Here is a 12682-nt window from a genome sequence, read left to right as displayed (position 1 = left end):
ATGTAACAATTTTAAATGTGTCTTCATCTAAAAATGGAACTTCTAAATACATAAAGCAAAATCTGTCCCAACTTAAAGGAAAAATAGACATAGCCGAAAAATAGACATAGCCACAATTACAGTTGGAGACTTTAACACTTCCTTCTCAGTAATTGATACAAAAGGCTGGCAGAGATTCAGCAGGAATATAGAAAATATTTTTAAATTGGACTTCATTAAAATAAAAAACTTTGGCTCTGCAAAAGACGTTGTTTAGGGGATGAAAAGCCAAGTGGCAGTCTGAGAGAAAATAATTGCAAATCGCATACCTAAGAAAAGATTTGCATCCGGAATATATAAATAACTTTCAAAACTCAGTAATAAGAAAACAAACGACCTAATTTTTAAAACCAGGCAAATGATTTGACAGACACTTCACAAAAGATATATGAATGTCTAGTTAGTATATGGAAAGATGCTCAACATCTTTTGTCACAATGATTAACCAAAATAAGAGCTGCGATGGGTCCTCAAAAATGAAATAGTGTTCAGTTGGCTAAACTATTTAAATGCTAGAAAAACAAAATATCAAAATACCAGAAGCTCAAAGTCTTACAATAAAATATTTACAACTTTCCTTTCACTTTATGTTGTAAAAAAGATAGAAATAACAGGAATGTCTTAGAGTGTAGTCAAAGTTCTAAAATGAAAATACGTGAAATATTATATCATTGTGCTTTCCCCTATTTTTATATGTTTGTTGCTGATATATTATTGCCATCTCCAAAATAAAGATAGAGTAGCAAATAAGGTAAATTGCACTTTTCTCTATGCTAGTGACTAAGAAAATGTATACTTAATATAACACAGCGTATATGAAATCTAAAGCCTGAGAATTCTAATAATTTCCAAATATTTCCACTATTTGGGTATACAGAACATTTTTGCTAGGGTGAATTCATTCTCAAAGTCTAACTTGGTTTAGATCTTAACAAATAATTTTTTTCAGTTCTAATACCTTGTACTGGTATATTGTGCAGAAAATATACACATCTCGTATACTTCTAGATGGAGTGTATATTAGTTAAAGAAAAAATTCTAGGAGTTTTTTAATATTTAAAATAATTAAAAGAATCATGTCATCTTCAGCATATAATTGTTAACAATTATTAAATAATATTGAGTACATAATATATCCTAGGCACTTTGGCAAATGATTGAAATTCATTATCTTCATGAATCATTTCAACGAATGTATGAAATAGGCAAATTTTTATTATATCCATTTTATCTATAAGAAAATTGAGTTTGGAGAGTCTTGTCCAAAGTCATACAATTACTATAAATAGACCCATGAGCAGCTAATTAGATATAAAGTAGTGCGCGTTGTACCTCTCTAATAGTAAATGCTTAGTAAACAAGAGTTTTCTCAAAATACCTTTAAATAATTATTTTTGTACTCAATTTTTAAAAGGTCACTAACTGGAACTCATTTATTTGGATAAAATTCAGGAAAATGATTGTGGGTATCTCTTGATGGCATTATTTGCAAGAGCAAATGTAACAAAAGGATCATATTTAATAGTGAATATTGTGTAACCAGCCTGGTGGCTGACCTCAGCATATCTATGAGGAAAGCAGAAGCATTTCCAGGGGCCAAGAAGAAAACAAGGCATTGGTTAGAAGGGAGAGAATTAAATTTCTTGGTTCTGATGAGAATAGAGATTGGGAAGTGTTACTACTATGCTTACAACATCCCTTGACCTTTTGCTAAAGATGAAGAAATGAATTGTGTGTTTCCTTTTCTGCATGCTTTCCTTCTATTTTTCTACTCAATTTTCTAAATTAAAAAATACTGACTGGACCATGTGTTTACTAATAAACAGTTTCATTTTTATTTATTTATTTGCTGAGGAAGATTCACACTGAGCTAACATCCACTGCCAATCTTCCTATTTTTTTTGTTATGTGAGCCGCTGCCACAGCATGGCCATTGACAGATGAGTGGTGTGGGTCCATGTCCAGGAATTGAACACGGGCCACTGAAGTGGAATGAGCTGAACTTAACCACTAGGCCACCAGAGCTGGCCTGAGAAACTGTTTTATTATCTTAACATCCATATTGCCTTCTTTTCTATGTTTCCAATTTAAATGTCATTCTAATCCCTGAATTTGTACCTCCATATAATGGGAGATACAGGGAACACTCCCCAATCTTCTCCATAATAATTTTTTTTAAATGCAAACAGCCCACTCTACTTTCACTGTTATAAATGAGTTTAATGGAAGAAGAGCTGGCTGGCTAATATCTAATTATAGTGGCATAAATAGTAACATTACCATCACCTCTGCTTTCTTGCACTGTTGCTCTCCAGGTACCTTCTGTGACCTCTTGTCCACAGACAATAGGTCATTGATCTGTAATAACTGCCATTAATTAAGAAGACTGCAGATTTGTTTCCTAAATCTCCTTTAGAATAAATGTCCTGATGTTAATTGCCTTATTTTTTTGCACTAGGTTAATTTTCCTTTCCTTTCAAAATAGGACAAAAGAAAAGCTGAAGCCTAGCCAAGAAATTTATCTTCAGCAGAAATTACTGACACGAACTGTTAAATATTTCTTAAACCTGTCTCATTATCCTGGTTAATTTGCCACCAGTCATTAAGTTTATAGAAAATATCAACAGAATACCAACAAAATTCTCCTTTCTAAAGTATGCCACATATTAAATACATCTTCCCTTCTATATTAGTCTCTTCAATTTCTATGCCAAATAGGAAAATGATATACCTCACTCTGAGTTTTGAGTTGTCAAATAGTAGCATCTCTAGATTTCCTCCTCTGACAAATCTAGTATTCTCCCTTCAAAATTCATGCTCCTCATGAAAAAAAAATTCTGTTTTCTGTTTGAAAATAGTGTCTGACTAGAAACTCCTTATGCAGTACCAACCTACTTTCTGCCATCCATATCCTCCACAAATCTGGTACTAAAAGATAAACTGAGGCATATTAAAAGTTCTGAGAATTTGTTGGAGCAAAAATTGATTCAAATCAGCATCCAGTCTAGCAGATAGAAAAGGGCTCCAAGGGGCTGTACAAAATGAAAGACTTTTATATGCAGAAGGGAGCGGAAACAAGGAAGTGATGCTAGTCACAGGCAGTGATCAATTGACAATAAATGTATGGAAGAAAAATATATCATGAAAAATAAGCCGGAATGGCAATTTTAATATAAGATAAAATAGACTTTAAGGCAAGATTATAACCAGAGATAAAAAGAGACATTGCATAACCATAGATGCATCTAATAACAGAGTTTAAAATACATGAAGGAGTAGCAGGAGCCTTGAAGGCATGGTGCCAAATGAAAGAAGCCAATCTGAAAAGGCTACATACTGTATGGTTCTAACTATATGACATTCCGGAAAAGGCAAAACTGTGGAGGCAATAAAAAGGTCAGCGATTGTCAGAGATTGGAGGGGTGAGGGAGGAGTGAATAGGCAGAGCACAGGGGATATCAAGGCAGTGAAACTATTCTTCATGATAGAGGAGTGGTGAATAGAGGTTATTATACTATTCTGCGTGATAGAGGAGTGGTGAATAGAGGTTATTATACATTTGTTGAAACCTACAGAATGACAACACCAAGGGTGAACCACAATGTAAACTACAAACTTTGGGTGATGATGTGTTAAGGTAGGTTTATCGATCATCTAAAGGTACCATTGTGGTGCAGGATGTCACTTGTGGGGGAAGTGTGCATTTGTGTGGACAGGGGTACATGGGAAATCTCTTTACTTTCTGCTCCATTTTGCCATGAACCAAAAACTGCTCTAAAAAAATAAAGTCTATTAAAAAATACAAAGATAAAAAATCATGAAAATTTAGATTACATAGTCAAATTTCTTGAGAAACTTTTACCAAAACTTGCGACAAGAAAAAATATTACATCTCACTAGTTCTATATTTACTATAATCATTGAAACCATAATTAAAGAACAAGTCAGGCTCAAATGGCTTCAAGAAAAGGAAACAATAACACCAATCTTTACAAAAAGATAGAACAGCACTGATCTTCAAAAATTCGTCATAAAATAGAAAATGTGTGTAAACTCCCACTTTATACTAACCTGACAATTACAGGGAAACAAAGGTATAAGGCAATCTCACTCATGGACGTTGGTTTAATAAAAACAAAACTAAACACAATATAAGCAAATCAAATCCAGGAATACAGAAAAACAATGACACATCATGACAAAATGGAATCAATTCCAGGAATGCATTTGGTTTCACATCTGAAAATAAGTCAATATAATACATCACACTAAAAGAATAAAAAAGAAAAACACAATTCTTTCAATAGATACAGAAAAAAAGAATTTAATGAAATTCAACACCCATTCATGATAAAAATTTCTAGAAAACTAGAAATAGAGATACTCTTCCTTAATCTGATTAAAGAGGGTCTTTTAAAATAACCCTAGTCAATATGATTCTTAAAGGGACAAAATTGAAATCCTTCCCCTTGAGAGCCAGACTAAGACATGGTCGGGCTCTACCCTCCTTCCATTTAGCATTTTGCTGAAGGACATATCAAATGTAATAAAGCAAAACGAAAATTTAAAAAGCATAAAGAGTATAATGAAGCAAAGTAAAATTGTCATCACTCACAGATGACATGATTGTGTAAAAAAAATCCAAATGAATCTACAAATCAACCTTAAGAATTAATAAATGAGTTTAGCAAGTTTGCTTATTACCAGGTACATATAAAAATCAATTCTTTCTATATATTAGCAATGTATAATAGGAAAATGAAATATATAAAATAACGCCATTAACAATAGCATCAAAAAAGCCAAATACATAAAAACCAACCTAACAAAATATATGGAAGACCTCTAGACAGAAAACTATGAAAATTACGGAGGGAAATTTTTAAAGATCTAGATAAATGGAGGACCAGATCAACTTAATGATTAAGAAGATTCAATACTTTAAAATATCAGCTCTCTCCTAATCTTCTATGTATTCCCAATCAAAATCCTGATACGTAGTATTCTTTGATAAGTTGATTTTAAAATTTATATGGTAAGTCAAAGAGCCAAGAATGAGTAAGTCACCCTTGAAGATGAGCAAAGTTGGAGGATTTTGATATCAGGACTTATATGTCTATAGTAATAAGACAGTATTGTGTTAAGATAAGGTTTGAATGAAATACACAACTGGAGCAGAATAAGGAGTTCAGAAACACATCCACACACACACGGCCACCTGACCTACGATCCAGGTGGCACTGCAAGGAGGGCCTTTTTTCTAAATAAATCATGTTAAATAAGTTGGCTATTCATATGGGGAAAAAAGCAACTTTGACCCTATTTAGCATCATACTCCAAAAAAACAATTCCAAGTGAATTCTAATTTTAAATGTGCAAGGTAAAACGTTAAACTTTTAGAAGAAAACATACAGCAATATCTTCATAAGCTTTGGGACTTGTAAAGGTTTTAAAATAGGACACAAAAACTACTAACCATAAAAGAAAAAATGACCTATTGGACTTCATTAAAATTATGACCCTCTAGCTTCCTCAAAAGACACCTTTAAGAGAGTGGAAAAGTATAAAGGAATACACATATTTTATACATCTATATTATATATATGTATTGTATATGTATATGCACACCCAGAATATATAAAGAACATCTGCAAAGACTGTCTAACAGACAAAGGGACAAAAAATATGATGAACGGGTACTTCACAAAGGAATATACTCAAATGGCCAAACGTGCTCAACATCATTAATCCTCAAGGAAATGCAGATTAAAACCACAATGAAATACCACTCTGTGCTCACGAGAACACTAATGTGAAACACACACATGTGTTAATAATAACAAGTGTGAGTGAGGAATTGGAGCAACTAAAAATCTTGCGTGTTGCTATTGGGAATCTGAATTGGTAAAATGTCTTGGGAAACTGAATTTAGTTATCTGCTAGCTCTAAATTATAATGCAACAATTTTACTCATTAATATACTCCAAAGACATGTACATGTCCTCATAGCAGCTTTATGTATGACGACCATTTACATGAATGCCAAACCTAGAAAAACGCTCTAGGGTGTTGGAGATCAGAACAGCGATTACCCTGTGGAGGGAGAGTAATGACCAGGAAGGCAGGAGGGCAGTTTCTCTGGTGCTGATCATTTTCTAGATGTCATGCTGAGTAACCGTTATCCAAGTGCATTGACTCAACAATTCATTTTAGATCTATGCATTTTATGTGATTGTACTTCAATAATAAAAGTTTGCTCAAAAAGACGAGATCGACAGCTTAAAACTCTCCTTAGGGAATTACATTTTAACTTATCCATATTTAATTTAGAATCCCACCTGGTTCTGAACTCTGAATCCATAGGGCTGGACATAGAAGAGACCTAATTTTTAAATAGTTTTAAACTAAGGAGTAAATTACATAAATTCCAATTCATATTTTTCAAAAGGAGCTTAGTTGTTCTATATTGTACCTCATTAACAGGCAAAAATATAGCATTTTCATAGCTAACTTTTATGAAGTAATGTTTGCCTCTTATGTCCATACTATGAACATACTCACATGTACACATTACATTCATAAATATTCATATGCAGTTAACACCTAATAGAATCCAGAGGAGTTTGATATTTTAAAAAATTGGAGTGGTGCCAAGAAATTATTGAAAAATTCTATTTTCATCACTACCCAGCTATTGACCTGGGCAAATCCTCAATCTCTCTCAGTTGCAGATAGAATAGTGGTTTGAGCTTGGGCAGGTCAATCTCTGCTGTGTAAGTGAGCTCTCAGTAATCAACAGGCTGCCTTACATGGTCTCTGAGCCTGGTTCTAATCTAAAACACTGATTCCCCTTTAAGGGGATTCCCTGAAAGAAAGCATCTCAACCAGTCCTATTATTACTCTCTGATATAGGGAATGCCTCATTTCCTCCATAATTTGCTTGAATGATCAAATTATCAATTAGCTGAAAACAGATGACTGTTTCTGGCTTGCCCGGCATCAAATGTATTGACTTCGCTTTGTTTGGATAAGTTTTACTTCGTTCTCTCCAAGCCACATTTAATAAACCATGACTCAAATTTTCCCAGACATATTAATCACATGGCAGATGTTTGCTCCCTAAAGAGACGCCGTCTTATAAAGGATAGCTGTAAATAGAGGAGAAGAGTTAATTAAGCCCAACAATTTACCTCTTAGATTTATATGAAAGTGTGGACTCGATGCCACAATCTAGCATGACATGTGCTTTACCATATTTTATTAATGAAAATTTTAAAATCTTCCTTTGGAAAGACAAATTCACCTATTTTATATTTACGTGATTTTAATTATATTTTTCATATCACTTTTAGAATTATTTTCCAGTTACAGTTTGACATAAATAAATAAAACATGTTAATATCAAATGCAGTGTGAATTTAAGCGATGGGAATACCTAGTTTTATAGAGAAGGAGACGAGGTCTGCCTGCTTCCAACTTTGCCTCTCTGCAGTCTGTTCACAACATGGCAGCTGGATAGTCTTTTCAAAACCTGTCTGTAATGTCACTACTTACTCAAACACCTAGCAATCATTCCTAACTTTACTCAGATTAAAAGTGGAAGTCCTCCTAATGGCCTGGAGAGCTCTACAAGACCCTGTATGAGCTACCATCCGCAGCTCCCCAAGCTAGCCTCTCTCGTCACCTCTGCCCTCAGACTGTTCTCTTCAGAGCTCATTCTGCACCCACCACATCTGCTGCCTTCCTCTCCTCTTTGCCTGGAAAACATTAGCCCTCTATACTGTCACTGCCTTCAAGTCTTTGATAAATCATCCCTTATCTGTGAGGCATGCCTTGACATTCCCATTTAATAACGCCATATTCCCATCCTCTCCTATCCTGCTGTCCAGCTACCCACCAAACTACCCTGATTTTCCTATTCTCCATAGCATTTACCACTTTCCAACATACTATATAATTTATTTATTTATTGGATTTATTTGTTGTCTCTCCAGCTGGAAATTAAGTTCCATGAGGAATAGGATCTTTGTCTGTTTTGTTGACTGATGTGAACAGGTGAACAAGTGTCCTTAACAATGCCCAGCATTTTTAGGAGTCCAATAGCTACTCATTAAATATTGAATATATAAGTACCTTTAAAGTCACCTCAAATATCCTTTTTGTGAAGGAAGAGTGAAACTTCTGCAAAATTAAAACACCACCATATCTTACATAATGCTGCTCTGCCTAGAATGCTTTCATCCACTCGAACCCTTCACCACTATGCATATCCACAGGTACACCACACACGTAAGACCCCTCCAGACACAGATCAGGCATTATCTTTCATTTGAAGCTTTCAGGGCTTCCAGAAAGAGGAAATTGCTGTTTCTTCTTTAACAACATTATAAGCCGTACATATTTTAATATTGCTTTTAATTTATTTAATTTATTTATTTATTTATTTTGCTTAGGAAGATTGTCCCTGAGCTAACATCTGTTGCCAATCCTCCTCTTTTTGTTTGAGGAATATCTGCCCTGAGCTAACATCTCTGCCAGTCTTCCTCTATTTTGTGTGTGGGTTGCCACCACAGTATGGCCACTGACAAGTGGGGTAGATCCACACCCAGGAACCAAACCTGGGCCGCCAAAGTGGAGTGCACTGAACTTAACCACTAGGCCATGAGGCTGGCCCTTGGTATTGCTTTTAATGTATTTTATTTTTATGTTCTATTTAAATGCCTGTCTTTGGGATATTTCTATTCAAATGTTTATCCTTAGACATGAGTATCCTAACATGAGTTCCTAGAGGGCAGATTCCACGTCTTATTTGTCTTTGAATGGCCAGACCTACAACGGTATAGATATTACTTAAATGTTTATTGAATTAGGAATTAATAAAACCATAGAAAAGGAGGAGAAAATTAATAGTCAAATTAAGAGTCAGTTTATAACTTATTATTCTGCTAGTGCTGCATAGTCAGCCTCTTAGAAGTGTAGTCTTCTGGATGTCACACTCAGCACACCAAGGACCAGTGTCCTGACACTATTACCATGCTCAGGCCTGACTTTCAGCTGAGTCTTTCCAATCGGTCCATATTTGTGGGCAGCTTCCTTCTTCCATTGTCAATCCACAGCAACAGCTACGCATGGTGGTCTATGATGACTCCACATCTCTGGGCTGTAAGAAATGCCACCTGTGGACAATGTATTAAAAATTCCCAGGACACTGAGGATGGCCCTAGAGTTTAAGAAATACCTGTAGCTAAGCAAACAGAGCTTGATCAATGCTTTGCTATACTTCATGACAAAAGAAAAGTTGCTTGAAGACATTATACTCAAACTACATTGGTGAGTTATTTAATATGTACTAAAGGCAGACTAATTATTTTAATGGCAATTTTTTTAATGGTAGATTGTGTTCCTTTTCCAGTTGTCATTCTGTGATAGACTTGCATTTCATTAATGTGGTAGAGTTTTTATAAACCAGCATCTCTATACTGAGGCCAGGGAACACACAATGTGATGCGTCTGTATAGAAGGCCTTTTGTTGAGTTTCATTGTAAGTAGAATACTTGGTCTAGAGTCAAAGGATTTAAAATAAACATTTTAAAGGAGAGCTTGAATACAAATACTTCATTTTCCAAGTTTAACAGCAACATGAACGAAACAGCATCAACTTAATGCATAAAAATCCCTGAAGAAAGGTTTTTTAAAAAAAATCTATGTAGTACTCCATTTTGATAAGGTCAATATTAAGTAAATATTACTGGAGGTACTCAAATTTCACATCTCTACCAAACCACAATGCTTGCATTGCTTAAAAAAATATATTTTTATTTTAAAGATAAGATCACATCATTACGTAAAACATTTATGCCACATATATAGCAAATATGTAAATATACATTTTGTTGGAATGTAAGGGTTTTATTTTGTTTTAAATGCTTGTGATAATGACTCTTTCCTTCAATAATTAAACAAAAAGTTTGGTTCAGAGATATAGTGAGTAAACTATAGGACTTATAAGTGACAAATATATCAAAATTTGTTTGTTGTATTTTTTTGCAGAATTCCTGATCATTTCCACCAAGAATTAAATAAGTTTGGTTTAAGTATAGAGTGGGTTTTTAAATGAAATGTTAGCCTTTAAAAAACAAGTGTCAGGGCCCGCCCAATGGCACAGCTGTTAAGTCTGCAAGTTCCGCTTCCGTGGCCCGGGATTTGCCAGTTCGGATCCCAGGTGCGGATCTACGCACTGCTTATCAAGCCATGCTATGGTAGGCGTCCCACATATAAAGTAGAGGAAGATGGGCACGGATGTTAGCTCAGGGACAGTCTTCCTCAGCAAAAAGAGGAGGATTGGCAGCAGATGTTAGCTCAGGGCTAATCTTCCTCAAAAAAAACCAACTGTTAGTCAGTGTTCAATTGCAGAAGCAGAACCTCCACGAGATGTGGAATAGGGATTAATTACAAAAATTAGACCTTACACAACTGCGTGAGAATCCAGGGAAGTGGATCAAATATGTAGTCACCAGCCAGTGATCTGAAAAGTCAAATATACACGCGCCAAAACGGGAACAAGAAGGAAGGTGGGTAGGTGGGGAGGTCCATGGGGAGCTATGCCTCGGCATTGCTTCCCTCCCTCTGGAGCTGCTGCTGAGCATCTGGAGGTGGACCTGGGTCCAGTGTTGATTGATGGGCCCAGCAGTCAGGAAGAACCAGACAAGTAGTGGAGGAAGCAAGAACAAGCTGGAACCTAACAGTCCCTCTGTGTCTGTCACTACATCTAACCACAATGAATTTACTAGAGATTAATAATCTCCTGCTTCATTTTGACCCTCTCAATCTCACACAAATTCTGCTTTTCACCTACTCCAATTCAGAACCACAGTGAAGGATCATCTATCCCCTTCCAATCAAATTCTCCCTCTTTTTTTTCCTGAAATATCAATAATATCAATCATTTCCTCTAGCACCCAACTACACTTAAATGAATATACCCCTCCAGCCTTCCTATCAGAATTCTTTCCCAATCATTCTGAGACTGCTCTTTCAATTTGCAATAACCAGACTCTGTTTATCCAGCACTTTCCATATGACTACCTTGCCCATGCTCACCTTTCCCTACATGATAGCCTATGGAGACTGTGCCATGATAGTTGGATAACTACGAGTCTCCTTCTGCGCCTGTCTCAAAAATCTCTACTGTTGAAGCTGACCAGCTGTCTGCATTCTATATGCTGAGACTTGGTGGACGAAGCAAGGAAATCAGTTTGATGTCCCAACTTCAAAGAGAGTCTCAACACTTTCACAAGTTCTCCCAATTTTTCTCCTGTTAGCCTTCTCTTAGGGAGACTAACAAAGACTTACAAAGACTAAGAACTTCCTTAGTAAATGGCACAGCAGGCAGCATGGGTCTCATACCTGCACCAGTTCCTCTTTCCCTCCAAGTCCCATGGCACATCTAGGGGGTACAGTAGGTTCGCGTCACAGCTGAGATGAGGAAAACACAGTCTTTTTTAACAGGATGCAAGCAAACAGGCGCAGCATTTGCCCTGGAGAGAGATGCTATCTTTATTATACTCGTTGCAAACAAACACAGCCCTCTGCTTCAGAGGAAGACACTATCTCTATCCTCTAAGGCTGTTTGCTATACGACTGAAAAGATAAACAAGAGCTGAGAGAGTTATCCTTTTAAAAAGATACAAAGAGTGTACTTAAGCCAACAGTACAAATAAATGGAATCCTAAACAAACTAATCAATTATTCTAAAAGAAGGTTTAAAAGGAAGAAAAAGGAACAAAGAAAAGATGGAATAAATTGGTCTGCCAAACTTCAAGACGGTACACCTAAGTCCAACCATGTCTATAATTCCATTGTCTAAACAGAATTATTGGTGTCTAAATACACCAATTTAAAAACATGTTAAAAAAGCAAAATGCAGCTAAATGCTGTTTACAAGGAATCCACATTAATAAGAAGATACAGACACAATAAAATAAAATAAGTGAAAGAGCCACATCACACAAAACTAAGCATAAGAAAGCTAGAGTGGCTATGCTAAAATCAGACAAAGTCGATGTCAGGACATTTTATAATGATAAAAGGCTCAATTCATCAAGAAGATGCAACAATCCTAATGTGTATGAATCCAGTATCAGAGCTTCAGAACATGAAGCATAAACTGAGAAAACCAAAAACAATCCTGTATGTAGAGATCCTAGAAGTCTACAAAAAGCTAGTAGAACTTAAAAAATTGAGTTTAGAAAGTTCATAGGATATAAGGCTAATACAACAATCAGTTGCATTCTAATACACTAGCACTTACTGTAAAGCTATAGTAATACAGACAACATGATATTTTTGTATGGATAGAAATATAGACGATTGGAACAGACTGAGATACTCATATGTGTCAAACTGATTTTTGACAAGGATGCTAAGCTGCTTCCATGGAGAAGTACTTTTCAACAAATGAAGCTAGAACAACTAGGTATCCATTTGGGAAGAACACAAACCCCAACTGTGATCTCATACTTTACACAAAAATTAACTTAAAATTAACCATAGACATTAGCGTAAAAGCTAAAACTGGTGTAAGACAGCATAGAGAAAATGCTCATAATCTACTATTTCTTAGATGGGACATCCATCTAAATAG

This window comes from Equus quagga, chromosome 22 (assembly GCF_021613505.1).
Source record: "Equus quagga isolate Etosha38 chromosome 22, UCLA_HA_Equagga_1.0, whole genome shotgun sequence".
Lineage (NCBI taxonomy): Eukaryota > Metazoa > Chordata > Mammalia > Perissodactyla > Equidae > Equus > Equus quagga.
This window is presented reverse-complemented; position numbering follows the sequence as displayed.